Below are 15,660 nucleotides of genomic sequence, written 5' to 3' on the forward strand. Positions count from 1 at the left end.
CTTCTCATGCAAGTACTCCCTATCTCTGCCCAAACAAACTTATCAGGAAGCTGTAAAAGCAGGTTGCAAAATTAACAATGTTATAGTTCAGGGTGACTTGCAACAGAAAAAAACACAAAACAAAAGCCAACCCCCAAAAAGTTTTCTTTACTACCCTTGTCATATGATGCAGTTCCTGTTTATTTTAAGGGCACAAGGTAAAGCCTTACCTACAAAGAAAATTTCCCAAAACACACTTGGAATGTTAGTAGTGATGTAGTGGATAGAAAATGGCTTTTCCAAATTTGTTTGCAGAACAACATTGCTGATGTTTATAAATGGTGAAAAATACCACACATGATGGTGTGTTAAATGCTTATCTGACCTGCATGAATGCCCAAAGTGCATCTCAGACAGTTCCCTGTTAAGAGACTCTATCATAAATTTTTCTTTTAATTTATGCAGTCAAGATTTACACAATTACCTATTCATTATCCTCAACAGTTACCTTTCTTTAGTCCTTTGAAGGATATGTTCAAGAACCCTGGAAAAGGAATAAAAAGATCACCTTGACACTCAGATTTTCAAGGGAACTGAAAAACTCCATGGAGTAAATCACATTGCACTTAGTCATGTGTTTCACCTCCCAGACTACTTCCCTGCAATGTGCTGTCAGGATTTATTTAGGATCACAAATGCTTAAAAGCAGGAAATTTAATTTCAATTTAAGAATAACTGGGCACAGTAACAGGGGAAAAAGTTATTTCTAGTGGTCTTGGGACAGATGCATTAAGAACTAGATATTTTTAAAGAAATTACCACTTTGAATGTTCACCACCTTCACTTTCAAGTCACTTTCCAACTTAGTGCTGTGAACACTGAATGACAATGTTCCATGTTTCATAAGGTGGGCACAGGCACAGAAACTGAAAAGGGTATCTTCAAAATGCTATTTTGCACTTGTACCTGTGATGCATACGGACAAGTTTGAAATTTTCTACTCTATTTCCTGAGAATACCAGGTTTGGTTTCATTAAGCTTTGCCTAAGAACTTCTGAATTTTCAGTCACGTACTGTCACCCCAACTGAAGCAAAACCAGAGAACGTTTAAGTAAAGGCTTACAGTGACCAAATAGTTATAAGTTTTCTAATTACACAATGAATTTTAAACATCTTTCCATTCAAGTCTTCCTTTGGAAAGAGGGATACTAGATGACAGAAGCTCAAGGACATAAGTGAAACTTCATAGTGGTGGAACAGCTACAGTAAAATACAGGGGAATATAGCTCACGCTCAGAAATATAATGATCAGCTTCATATATAAACAAAAATCTTACTTCCAACGACTATTGATGGCTTCATTCCCAGTGTCCAAAGAATGTGCTTAAATAAAGTACAGCTTACTACCAGAACTAAAGATTAAGTGGGAAGTTAGAAACATGTTACATGCCCAGATATAATCTGCTGCTATTGTACCAAACCCGTACCAGTTGATATGAAAGCATGCAGAGCCTAATAACTGCTGTAGTGGAAGGCAGTCATCTCACTTCAGTTTATTTCTCTTCCTTGATAGCAGTAACTATTCAAGTACATACTTCCAGTCACCCACATTACACAAATCACTCCCTCAATTACTGTTACACAAGCCAAGTTCTGCACATCTTCAGTTCAATCCCGCCCCCCCCCCCCCCCCAAAAAAAGAAATTCTGGCAAACGCAAAGACAGGTGAACTTTTCTTCTTGGACAGTTCACACCACTGCAAAACTTAGTCAAAGAATACAGTCTATCAAGGATTTTTATCATTTTCTGAGACAGGTAAATTGCTGTAATATCTAAAAGTAGAAATGTTTAAAACGACAACGTTTACTTATATTTCATGATCTCTTTTATAACATGTTTTCTTGTAAAAATGAGGCCATGATGGAACTTGTCTTTTTGAGTGCATCTGAAACATGAGAAAGTCTACAGAGGTGAAATAAATAAAGAAATTTTAAGATTGTTTCTTTCTAGACTCCAAACTGCAATTGCTCTTTCTTAAAAGCATTTCATACATGTCCTCATACGCTAACTCTCTTCAATCCCATTTATGGTGAAACAATAAAAGCCACAGACTCTCTTGATTTTGACCCAAGTCCTTTGTACTATTCTTTCCACCACTGCTTAGGGGTCTCAGAGAAAGGGGTGGGAAAAAGAGAAGAGAGGAAGATGTTAGTACAAACAGTACCTGACTGAGCCAAGAACCTCATTGGTTTTTGACAACGGAACCTCTCAGATTCGCATGACTTTTGAGGCCCAGTTACTTGGCTATCAGTAGTCAGAATTACTTACAAATGCCATCAACAGAAAAGAAGTGGAGAAGACTCTCAAAACAGCCTATTAAAGTCCTCCCATGTACAATCAGAAATGGCAGGTTAGGGACCATGATTCTACTCCATCCCCAGTGAGATCCCACTGCAATAGATAGATAATTCCATGTTTCAGCTTTTCCACAAGAGGTTTTATGAAGTCTGGGTCCTGACCTGGAAAAGAGTAATTGCTTTGCCAACCATCTTCAGCATGGCAGTTGAGAGGTCTGTCTCATCACACTAAATGAGTTCTCAGAGCAGTCAGTCCCATACATAGTAGTTTCTGCTTGTTATACTCCCCATTAAATTCCTCTATACCAGAAGAGTATTGGGCCCGAGAGATATATTAAAAGAGAGAAATGCACCCTGGATAAATTGCTTCTTTGGACACAACTAGCTTTAAGATTGTGGAATAATTTAACATGAAGTTACCCTCAAGTTCCCAAGTGAACTTAAAAGGGCCATGATGTCTTCTTCCATAATACTAAGATACCCAACTTTTTCTGGGTGTTACAAGGTCAAAAAGCTATTCATGACATAACTACTGGCAACAGAGAAAACAACTACTATCTCATCAGACAGGTCATACAGTGTGCACAAGGTAACAAGAATCAAATAGATGAAGTGGTCATTGTCTCATGCAAACTCAGCACTTAAGTTAAATGGCCACATTCTTCCTCATAATTTTGAAAGGTCTAAACAAAATGTAGTCTAAGAACACATTTTCAGAAAATGTAAATTCCTCTTCATAGAAAGGAAATCAACCTGTTTAGCTGTTTTTCAAATAATCAGCTATATTTCTTTCATTTTCCACTACACTGTTCCTGGAGACATGCCCAAACCCCAAATGAACTCTTGATTCTGCTTCAACTTTTCAGATACCCTGTCTGTTAACACGGCCCCCAGCATACCTGCACACATTCTACTTGTCACGTGGTGCAAGAACAAGTCCTTATACTCAGGACAGAATCTGGTTGTCTGTCTCTACTCAAAGAGCACCTGAGATTTTTAAGCAGTCCAGGCTTGCACCTCCCTAAATCAACACATGCTGATATCTCAGCTACAAGCATCCTATATGTCAGCTACATGCATGTGTAAAGCTACAAGGTAACATGCTGGACTTTAGCTTGCTTTTTGGTCCAGTTGGGAGGGGAAAATAGTTTGAGGAAATGAAGTAAACCACATGCAGGTAGACTGCCAGAACACCTGTCCCTGTACAGGTCCAATGGCACACTAACAAAGGCAGAAGCCCAGCAGCCTGTTTATAGCCAGGCAAGCACTCATTGGATTTCTGGTCCACCTACTAGCGTTAGTCTGTACACAGAGATCCATTAGAAGCACCAGATCTTCATGATGAAAATTCCTTTGGCATACTCAGTTTGGAAGAGACCTTAACAACAATAATAGCATACTGCTTGGAAAGGTATCTTTTTATTTTCATTAATATAATATCCTTTCCATAAATCAAGCTTACTGATGGCACCAAGTATTCCTCTACAGAAACTTGCCATGGTAGCAAATAGCAATGACACTTGATCCCATAAGAAGGAATTTGTTTTCAATGACTGAAGCAGTTGAACCATGAAAGAAGCTTTCTCATTTGCAAAAACTCTGGCAGAGTTTCTGTGTTTCTAAACACAGTGTCAGGGTTTAAATACCACATCACTTCTCAGCATAAGTTTTAAGACCCAGACAAGCCAACTTTCACACTGAAGGAATCAACACTTGCCTTTTAATACCAGAGAGACTGGTTTGAATGAGTTCCTGCCAGTAGTTCAAAAAAGAAGCCAAGTCTCTATTTAAAAATTCTTTTCTCAAATTAATTACCATCCCCCTGTCCAGAACAATGGACATCAAGGGCTATGAAGGAAAAAGATACGATCAAGCATGTATCATGTTTGCTCAACATAGGATTAAATTATGGCTGAAAAGATAGAGAATTAAATAGTCTAATGGTAATTTTTTTATATAGATTCTAAGTACTTGAAATTCACAATGCAATCATGTAAATTTCACATGTGCTTAAAACTGATTTTCCTGTGCTTAGTAAATGAATTGTTAGCATATTGTACATGTTTAAGCAGAGTACATCAAGGAGCCTTGTAATTTCCTGGTCTCGTGTGCCTGTTGCACTTTTCTTGCTCTGACAATACCTGTAAACCCATACTCTGGCTCCATGTAACTCCTCTTGTACACTTGACTACAAGAAGGGAAAGAAGCGCAGGAAGCAAGTGGACATACGGATATCCAAACTTAAGATTGGGCATGTGAACTATGATTCAGAAACAGCAATTCAGATTTTCACTACTGGCAATAAATTGAGTTTTGTACCAATGGATTTTACATCTCTTCAGACTCATGAGGTGTCAGTCTTCTCTGTTCCTACAGGTAGTGAGTCCAAATAAAATTAAGCATTACCAAATCTACTAACTGCCTCAAGACAAACAACAGAGTTCAATTACCCATATACTATTGCTGTGTATGACAAATGTCAAATGAGACTCCCAAGGCAGTTATTTGATCTTAAAGCCAATAGTATTCAATGGCCCATATTCAGTAGTATAACACAAGGAAAGAGTCTAAACTTAACTATGAAATGGAAAATACTTTCATCCATTCTGAAGACAATACTAACAGCAGGAAACTGTAGAACCCTTCCCCTAGAGGATTTTCACCAAAGACTTGCAGATAAAGTACTGTCTGTTGGTTTTCCTAATTCTTCTTTAACCAAGTCCATCGCTCAGCAGACAGTTCTTGTTCTAAGCAGATACCTGAACCTAAACAGGTATCTTTTTGTAAGAAAGGAACACTCACACAATGCTGTATGAGTACATATGTCAGATCTCTCTTGATTTAAAGTATCAGGAAGACTATCTTAATAAGCTTAATAAAATAAATAAATCAGTCAAGTAATTCTACCAGTTTTGCTCTTCAGTAATAGGGCTTTCTAAGAACACATGGATACAGGTTTTTCTGTATGATAGATATAGAAAAACAGTGCAAAGACTGACAAGAAGAGAAGTACATAGCACAGCACAAATTTGCCAGTTCAGCAGCGCTGCAAGACTACTGTAAATTTGAAGCACAGAAATATCACCATAACTCCATCTGTGACATTCTTGCTTTCCCTAAAAATTTTTACTTGAATCTACAGTGCTAACAGCAAAGCCAATGCAACACACAGTGTCCTGTGATTTTTGAGAAAAGGAAATAGGTTCCATAAAAGACACACACAACAATAGGAGCACCCCAAACTTACAGAGCCAGCACTTCTGACATCTTGTACAAAGATGCCTCTATAGAAGAACTAGCTGATTTTAATCCTCTGAAGGTTTTTGCTGGATTGTATTTTTGGGATGGGTGGAAAATACATTTTAATAAGTTTAATCACCACTGAGTTGCAGAAATTCAAGATCATATTAGTGTCAGATTAACTCTCATGGTTTTTTTGTAGTCATCTGTTTTGTACATTGCCAGGTTATACCAGCCATCATAACACTCACACATGCATACACACCCCAACATCAATGTTTACAACATTTAGCCAAAATTTAACCCCCACCATACCTAGAAAAGCTGGTCATCTCTCCAACACAGAAACAATAGTAAAATTCTGTTTGAGCTCCAAAAGTCCTAAACATTTCATAGCGAATTATTTGGAAATGTATTGAAAAAAAGGCAAAAAATGGCTGGAAAGTAGGCAACACATTATGATGAAGTTAGAAAAACTAGATACAACAAAAGGAGTGGCTCAGAAGGAAAAGGAAAACCTTTAAGATGGCTTACAGCATATTCCAGCTAATGGCCCAGGAACCACACCTGGCCTGCCATATTTGCACACACTCTAGCACTAAAAGATAGCGCCTTCACGATGCTGGAAGGGGTAGTGTTTAAGCAGGACAGCCACCTGCTCCACTTGTCTTCATGTATGCAGTCTGGCACCTCTGCCTGGAAGATGACATTATGCTTACTACAACTTCCTTGATGGGAAAGAGAAGGAGGTACCCAAAGCTAAGTACATTCAACTTGCCACTCATTGTGCTCCTTTTTTAAGCCTACTGTCCTAAAAAAATGTTTTTTAGACAATTTTACAGAGAAGTGGGATTTGCTAAAATATTACTGAAAATTTTTAAGTGTATGTTCAGCTGCAAGCAGGTAAGTACTCCCAGTGACTTCAAAGTTAAGGCATCTGTTAAAGTTGTTTCTGGGAATTAGGCCAGAGAAAAAGAGCAAAAAGGAAGGAAGTGACCTACTTGAATGAAAGACTCATTCTGAGGTTTATATGTTCAGATCCCCTCAAAAGAGGCTGATGAGAGGTATTTGAATATATTTCCTTAAGTACAAACTGTGAAATACCACACAGTATAACTCTTGATTAACCCATTTGGTTCACAAAGGCTATTCATACTCATATACACTCAAGATTTTTTCCACTATCCTTCCATTCAGTGCCCATTTCTATTCACCCAAGAAAGTACTCCTCTTGTTTCCTAAGTATACCTAAATGCTTAAAAAAACGGAGTCGAGACTAAAACCAAAATGGCGGTTTAGCTCCATTAAAAGAATGAGTAGTTTGATTAAAAACAATCTGTGCTATAGACATTTAGAGATTTTTCTAACATGTTTAAATTCTATTTTAAAAGATGGCCAGGATCTAGAGTCCTGATGACTCTTCACTTCTTTTGCCTTTCTTCATCCTGTTAACTCTGTCTGAAGCTGTCAATGAACCCTAAAAACTACATAATAAAAACTTTAGCAGTATTCTAATTTTGGTCACAGATAACCAAGTATAGTAATTCTAGATAATACTAGATGAGATTTATGATGCATTCAACATCTTCAGACGCACAAGAGTATTTTTGGGCATCACTTGAACAGACAATATTCGATGTACAGCTGGTAAATTTTACTCCTCTTTTTTCTCCTATTTCTATACAGGAAGTATATGCATGCTGTACTTTATCTCAGTTTTCTTCCAAAGGATCTACTTCTTCAGCAAGACAAAAGACAAGTCTAGTCAAGCCTCACTTTCAAGACATCAGATCAAACTATAGCTATTTTTGAGAATGGAATCAGATATATAATTGTCACTTCTCTGAGCAAGACATACCAACAGTTAAAGGAAGACCTGTCCTCCTGGTGCAACTTGGGATAAGAAAAGCTGGTCAATTTTTTCTGAACTCCACTGTTGCATTATTTCTAAACTACAACACCCCCACCCCCCCAATTATTTCTTTTACCTACCACTATCAAAATCTCTTATCCCAAGAAGAAAGAGCACCTCAAAAAGCTGAGATCAAGTTCTTGGTAATAGAACTGCTCTTACTTTTATACACTTCCCAACTTATGTCAAGCCTGAGAACTTCTACATTCCACTTACTCCAAACAAGGGGTTTGCCAGTGACTACACTTCTTGTTCAAAGGTAATAAGAAAATCACCTTGAAAAAAGTATTTTTTAAAACATTTTAGAAAACCATATTGGGACACTGCTTCTTTATCACCTCCTCAACTGACTGATGAAAGGATCAAACATATGAACCTCGACTTTTACGAAGTGTGAAAAGATGAAATACTGAAAAGCAAAGAGGATAGAGCTCTCTACATATCTCTAGGTCTTTGTCATCCCATTTCCAACAGGTAGCAGAAACTATTTCTATAGCACTATGCCTCTATTCTGTATGGCAATCACTGCTTGGATTCCAAGATCTTGTATCAAGCTGATTTCACTGAACGCAATCCATCTCCTGCTCACTGTTAACACAGGATGGTCTAGAAGTCCTGACTCCATCCTTCTTACTTGCATCAGAAGGCTGAACCCAGAAGCTTAAAAATCACTGGATACCATAAACTTGGAAGTGTTTTCCAAGTGATACTGAATACAACAAACCACTAGCTACCTGTAGAATGACTGACGTGAGTGAAAGATGAGCCAATTGCTACAGTTTGTAACCAATTCTGAGTAAAGATATAGGACAATGTGAAAAGGTACTTTAGGAAGTTTTTTTTAGTTTTTTAATCACAGCAATCTAAAACAGATCACTGTTTCCTTATTATCTATGCATTTCCGCAGATTGGTTGAAGATCTCTTTCCAAGCACAGGATACCATACTGTCAGTCTGAAACAGTATTTCTAGTGCTAATCTAGAAGTCTTTCCTTTAGCTTCAGATGACCACGCATTATCAGCACAGACATGTAAATTCAAAGGACTCTATGACCAACTAACCCAAAATTCAAACTATTAAAATGTTTTTCATTTAGCAGCATCACACTGTATCTTTCTGTGCTTATTAGAACCCCACAGTTAGGGTAGAAGAACCTTTAAAGCCACACCAAGATCTTGGCCAAGGCCAGGTCCACCTTACACAGGCTGCCTGTGTGGAAGATGGGATCAGAAGGCACATGTCACACAGCAGCAGTCAGATTTCTGGAGAGCAGGTAAATATGTAAACAAGCATATAGGCTCCAGTGCTTGGAGGCTAGACATCTATTTCTGCTGTTCTATCTGGACACACCATTAGGCAGAATGGAGCAATGGCCAACCAAAGAACAATCTGTGGATATTCTGGCCAGTCTGACATGCTTCCTAAACTACATATATGGGTAATCATTGATCTGCTGCAAACTTACTGCCAGCTCTATTACCAAAACAAGAACTAGTAGTGGCTCAATCTTCACAGAAGGCTACAATGATACACAAATCACATCTCAGTCATCAAGCACTCCAGAGAAAATCCATGTCAATTATTTAAAGAAACTAAAGAGTAATCCAGTCCAAGGATAAGAGTTTCTCATGTTTAATCAAACAGATCGCCAGTGCAGAGTAGCCATTTATATATGAACACTAGTCCATGAAGCAGTTGAGACTAGTTTTGAAATGGAAGCATCCTGAATAGTAAAAGCACACAATATGAATTACATGAACAACCCACAAACATAATTTGGTTCAAAAAATCTTCAAGTTAAACATTAGTTGGATTCTGGGAGATTACCTGGGGAAAATATCATGCATGTTTATTTTGGTTTTATACTTTTCTAGACAGCTTATGGGTGCTGGGCTTTTTCTTTACACACAAGTGTTCCGTTTTCTAAGATGCATATGTATGTATATAAACACATACGCTCTTAACACACATATATATAAAACACTACATTTTATAAAAAATGCCCTCTTTTTATGTATGTATACAGTTACACACACACATACAAACAAAAATAAAAAATATAAATTTTTTTAAAGAGCATTTAATGGACTGACTGCCAGCTCCAACCCATTCAGTTCACCAACCCGGTTCTGTTCAAATGGGTAATATCTCAAGACAGAGCATGATCACATCAAACAGGAGAAAGGTCCTGATGCAGGGTCTTTCTTCAGTGCAATATTAGGGAGTAGGAATCTTTTTCTTAAAGGTAGCCATACCCACAGCTGCTCACCTGTGCCTCGTATTTTAGATCATCCTCTTGCATTTATACAGGCTCCCTGATGACTTGTAGAAAAGCAACAGAAGAGAAAGGGTGGCAAATGTGTTATCTTTGTTGTCTACAAGGGGACAGACTTTCTGAAGACCTTCACTCTTATGCCTTTAGCATTATCAGTCATTCTGCTGTCTTAGTTTGCAACCCCCTCTGCAAAGCAGTCAGATCTTTTTGGAAGCTGTTAATGTGCAGGCCCAGGGCAATTACATAAGATGTTATTTTAGTCATGAACAACACATTAAATTTTGGATTCACCACTGTTGCAGATTAGCAGAATGAAATTCTTCACCAGTTTTTGGTTAATGATGTCTAGGTGCTTGGGGACTATGTTTTTTTACCCTTTTCTGCAAGCTGAATTTAATGCTAGCCAGACACTAAATTTTCTGGCACCAGCTCCTTCTCATGAAGAGATATCCATGTCTTCTGTCTTCTTGAAAATCTGCTCAGAAATAATGTTCACAGGAGCTCCTGATAGATTCTGAATGGTTTCACAAGTTGTGTTGCACGTTGGAAAAAGGATACAGAGTTAAATGGACCTTCAGTCTGACCCAACGACAGTTCTTATTATTTGAAAACTTACCATATTAAAGAGCACCCAAATACTTACAGGTTTGTAATAGACTCAAGTGTTATGTAGCTAGGCTGTAGGACTTCACTGACAATGCAAGTAATAAGTTTCACCCATTAATGTTGCATTTAACAAACAAATCTTGCATTAGTATATAATGCTCCTGCACTGACACCAGATGCCAACTACAGAATTAAAATGAACTGCCTCTACAGATATCCCAGCTAGTCTTGTATTCAACACAAACAACTGAAACCTCAAAACACCAAAAATTTCCTTCTGCTTATTTCAGAACAGCACTATATTCTCAAACAATAGGTTCACTTACAAATTCATCCTTGTACATTTCTCTGATCTAATGCTTAAGTGCGTAACTACTTCGTAAAGTAAGTAAAATCCAAATAGAAACAGGACATTTATATAAAAGTATTTGCATTTTGGACTTAGTGTCCCACCATGGTTCACAATCATCTATCCAGAGAATTGCCCTTCCTGCTGAAGTTCATGAAGAAAAATGGGAAAAACATTTTCTTAATTGTAGTATCTCCCAAGACTAACTCTGCTCCCCTGTTTATTTCATACTGACTGGCTTTTTGTCCCAAGATTTTGTAATAGAGGTAAAATGTAGTAACCTGTTTTATTCACACAGCTTACTGCCAAACTACTTGAAAGGTTTGCAAACCCAGAACTCTGGAAATACAGATTTAACAAAAATGTTGCTCTAGCTAGACTTACTTTAATGTCACAACTGAAAGATTCCGTGTGCTTACTCTCTGCTTATTAAGTAAATATTTCCAGTATTTCCAAATTAAGAAACTCTACAACTGAGACTAAGTGAATACTACTTAAGCTCCAGGAGTAGAACAGTTATCTACCTGGAGAAAATGAACTTACAGGTAAAAAAAAGTTAACGTTAACCTTTAAAATGCAAGTATTCTTAGCTATCCCAGTTTAGTAATAAGGAAGAATAGTAAGCATCAAAAGTGATCTGAATTTTGAAGTAATTACAGAAAAATAAAACCCAATGTATTAAATCACCCTGGAGAAAAAAACAGAGTAATCTAATTCAAACTAGTCTATGGCTGTCCAGAGAGATTACCTTCTGGAAGTACAGTAATTATATTTGTAAAGTAAAATCACTTATGCCTGGGGTGGGGAGGCCCAAGGGATTTTTTAATATTTTTTTTTTAATGTGCAAAAGCTTCATAATGGCATGAATACTGAGAAAAGAATTTTGTGTACAAAAGTACATGTTCTGTGTAATGGTCTTTTTTGGTGGTAGTAAACAGATACGTGTAACAGGTAAGACTATAGGACACCAGATGTCAAACATGAATGGACATAGAGTTCCACTTTTCCATATAGTGCCCATACATTCTAAGCTAAGTAGCAAAGTGGAACTTCTTGCAAAAGCACTTCTTGCCAAATTTGTAATTAAACTAATCCTTATAACTTTAAAGAGAAAATTCCTACTGGTTTCACTGAAAGTTTCTCTATATAGGTTTTTGCCAGTACCTTAACAAATGAGATTACTTTAAAAAAATAAAACACTATATTCTTATGAGCTCTAACTTACTTAACAGTCCACATAAAGCATTTTAATTCAACATTTCCAGTTAATAGCAAGACCTAACACCACCATTCTGACAGTCTCACTGTGATACAAAACTGTCCCAAAATAGTTTTGGTGGCTTTATGGAGAAAAAAAGATGTGTCGTCAAACAAGGCCTAACCTTTTGTCTTGTCTACAAAAAAAGAACTTAACTAGGAGCCAGAAGCTCAAGTTTTGAAGAGTAAAAAAGAAACAAAGTGAAACAATACCAGAAGTTTGGAATCAGGTATGAAGCATTCACTTCTCTTGGAAATTTCAAATTACTTACGACAATACGTGTTGATACCTTCCACTTTATTAGGAGTCTGGCTGCTGAAAAGTCCGCCCTTCTCTTTTCCATTTCCTATTCATTAGTACCAATGAAGTACTTCCTTCTGAAGACCCCTGTTCAGCAGTTTTACTGTTGCTGCTTACAGCTTTCCTGAACTGTAATAGCATGGAATCTGACCTAAGACTGAGAACTGTATGGTAAATTTGGTAAGAACTACAGATTTCATTCTGCTGCTGTTTAGTTAGTCTGTGCTGTTTGCAGAGCTATTTGCCAAGATTTGGCAGTTGAATGCATACACTTCAATTCATAGCCACTAAATTCTGTTCAACAGTAGACATGCATGCTTCCAGGTGACAGCACAAATAGTCCCAGCAAACAGACTACAGCAACTTCCCCAAGCAATAGACTACTGGATGGGAGATTCACTTTTTGATCCAATTACTAGACCAAGATTTCTAAATGTATCAATTTTTGGCTACAGTGGATTTTTTTTTTAATGTATTTAGCTACTTATTTGTTAAGCAGCACCGGCTTATTTATCACTGTACACAGCTAAGCAAGCAGGCACCCATACAAAAATACTTGTCTCCTGTCACCCACCCAGAGCAGTAACTCCCGACTCCCCTGAGCACTTCCCCAACGTGGATATCAGAGTGTAACCACTAGAGGGAGTGTTCGAGCTACATTTCTATCGAGAAACTGGAGGTTCTCTGCTGCAGGCTTTCACACTTCACACTCAGAACTTGAAAATAATAAAATAAAAACACCTTTCTACAGCTTTTAACAACACCCAAAGCCTCTTGCTCTTCTCACCAGCGTACACATCCAGTTACTCTCTCATTCCAATAGCAAAATTTCTAACAATGTCTTGATCCCTAAGTCCTACATCTTGGGAGCTGGGGTGAGGAGAGGGTGCAGGGGCGGGGGGCGGGGGGGAGGGACACACAGACGGATGGGTGGATTTTTTTCCGACCTAATCATGTGTCAGACTTAAGAGACAGTTCAACTGCCAACCCTTCAGTGCTCTCCCACCCCTTTCCTAAACATTTCTTTTCGTGTATTTATTGCCTGTCCTCAAAACTGCCCAAACATTTCTCCCTTCTAGCAACAGGAACATGAAATGGATGTGATCCCTGCAGGCAGCAGTAGAAGGATGAGGGTTCTCAACCATCAGTCAGAGCAACTCAAGCACAGTCACTAGCTCTGTGCAACCAGCTAATGTTACAGAAGTGCTGTTTAAAACCCAGTAACACTAGTTACCAGTTTATTTTGCTTCCCAAAGAACAGTGACTCAAATGTACGCGTCCATTTTACCACTCAAGCCAAGACACCTATTATCACAGACTAATGATGGACAATTCTCACACAACAGGTTCATGCCAAGGTTAAATTTTATCTATGCAGCAAATGGGCCACCCCACAGAAAGCTACGAAAGAACGAAACAAAAATCACAGAGCCAGCCCAAATATCACTGGTGTTTTACTTCATAAATAAGCTTCACTTGAACATTCCTTTAAATATCACACGTAATAATGTACACAAAGAGTTTGTCCTTAGAGGGAAGGTGATGTATGACAAATGCCAATTACATCACGCAACATGCTTCTGGAATTTGCTCAAATACTATGTAGATTAAGTCTGTATAAAAGAGCTTCACTGATCAGTGATCAGAACTGACCAAATCAAGCACTGCTCATCCCATTTTTCTACGGCTTACCAAATCTAGTGTAAGTAGCAAAACTGTACCAGTAGATCTGGGAAAAGCAACTGGATATCTGCATGATTTGCATTCAGATGACTGCCTTACAGTCATACATTCTATAAACATTAAGTTTCACTTAACAATTTCTCCCTGCCTACATGTTCTTTACCAATGAATGCATAAACTGAACTTTCAATTGTTAATTACACCTCCTCCTCCTGCACTCTAGTGACCCAAAAAATGCAAGGGAAGCTGTGAGAAGCAGTATGACTATGGTAAACTTAATATCATTCAAGCAATTCCTGTCCAGCAACACTGTGCTTTGCTACAGCACAATAGTTCACAATACAAGCCAGAATTGCTTGGAAAGGTGAAATAAACTTTTCGCTCATTTCATTCACTAGACTGCAGTTTGCCTTCCCAGTTTCAGAACTTCTGCTGTATAAGCAGTTTCATCTTGCCAAAAAGACTTCTGTAAACTTCAACAGTGGATCAGGAAATGCATGGGGTGGAATTTTAATAAGAAGATATGTAAAGGCTGACTTACCAATTGGCCCACTGACTTGTTAAAAAAATAAATCAATGTCACATAAAAAGTTGTTGAGATGTTTTATATACAAAACCTCTCACATGATAGCTACATGCATATCTCCAAACATAACACTGGTAATGAATGAATGAACATGGAATCAATTTTTTTAATCAAAGAATATAATAACAATGTCAGAATGGCCGATATATTCTTCCATTCCCCTACAGATTTACTTGAGTGCTCCCCTACATTGTGTTATTAGTTTTAAGAAAAAGTTTTACCCTCAGTCTATTTACCATCAATCTACTTTCCTCCATCATGTGTTTAGATATTTAAAATGGTATCACTTTCACTTTTCACTAACACACATTTAGCCAGTGGGTGGAGGTAAAGCTTAATTAGAAAACTGAAACCAAACTATTTGAGTAGCCACCCTTACTACAGAAGTAATATTTGAATGCCAACACTATCTCAGCAAAAGAGGCTTAAATGAACTATCTTAAAATAAAAATTTAAACTGTTTTTCTTACCTCCTAATTTTCATTATTTCAACAGTATCTTGACAAAATGTTTGGAATCAAAAAGTAAAGGCTTAAGTTTATTTGAAATCAACAGTTTTGTCTCCACCTACTGGAGAAGTTAATTTAACTGAAACAGTACTTTGATCCTTTGAGATTTGGTTAAGCGAAAGCTGTAAGAGCAATATTTTTGTGTAAGATGCAAAGAATTGGTTTTCCCCCACCCCCCAAAAAAGTTTGCAAAAACCACTGACATTACCCGCAGTCAGCATGGGTTTTCATGAAGTTCCTACTCTCAAACAGCTGCTTGTCAGAATGCAAAACTAGTCAATACTCTTAAATAACATATCCAAGTAATTTCTTAAATAACATTTGTTGCCAGTAAATCTGAAGTAATCTAATTTCAATATCTTGCTAATTTCCACCATGCTTTCATGAGACCTGGACACTAACACTGGAACAAGTTCTTTAAATAACCGATGTGTAAAACCCACAGAACAGTTGCTAATATGAAGCATTCTCAAGATGTAACGCCTTTTTTTTTTTTTTAAGCCAAAAAGACCTTGAAAATAATTAAACATTAAGTAAAAGTAAAGAACGTCCCATTTTCAAATTTTTGGTTTTACTGTTTAATACAGGTTGTGAAATTACTTACCA

The 15,660-nt window shown here is 37.5% G+C and overlaps 1 protein-coding gene across 7 annotated transcripts in view; it reads right to left on the minus strand.

The window, feature by feature from the left end:
• Positions 1-15,660, minus strand: part of PALS2 (protein associated with LIN7 2, MAGUK p55 family member) — a 65,260-nt gene that overhangs the window by 40,825 nt on the left and 8,775 nt on the right. The gene's annotated exons all lie outside the window — the stretch shown is intronic.

The sequence above is a fragment of the Accipiter gentilis genome, chromosome 4 (assembly GCF_929443795.1).
Source record: "Accipiter gentilis chromosome 4, bAccGen1.1, whole genome shotgun sequence".
Lineage (NCBI taxonomy): Eukaryota > Metazoa > Chordata > Aves > Accipitriformes > Accipitridae > Astur > Astur gentilis.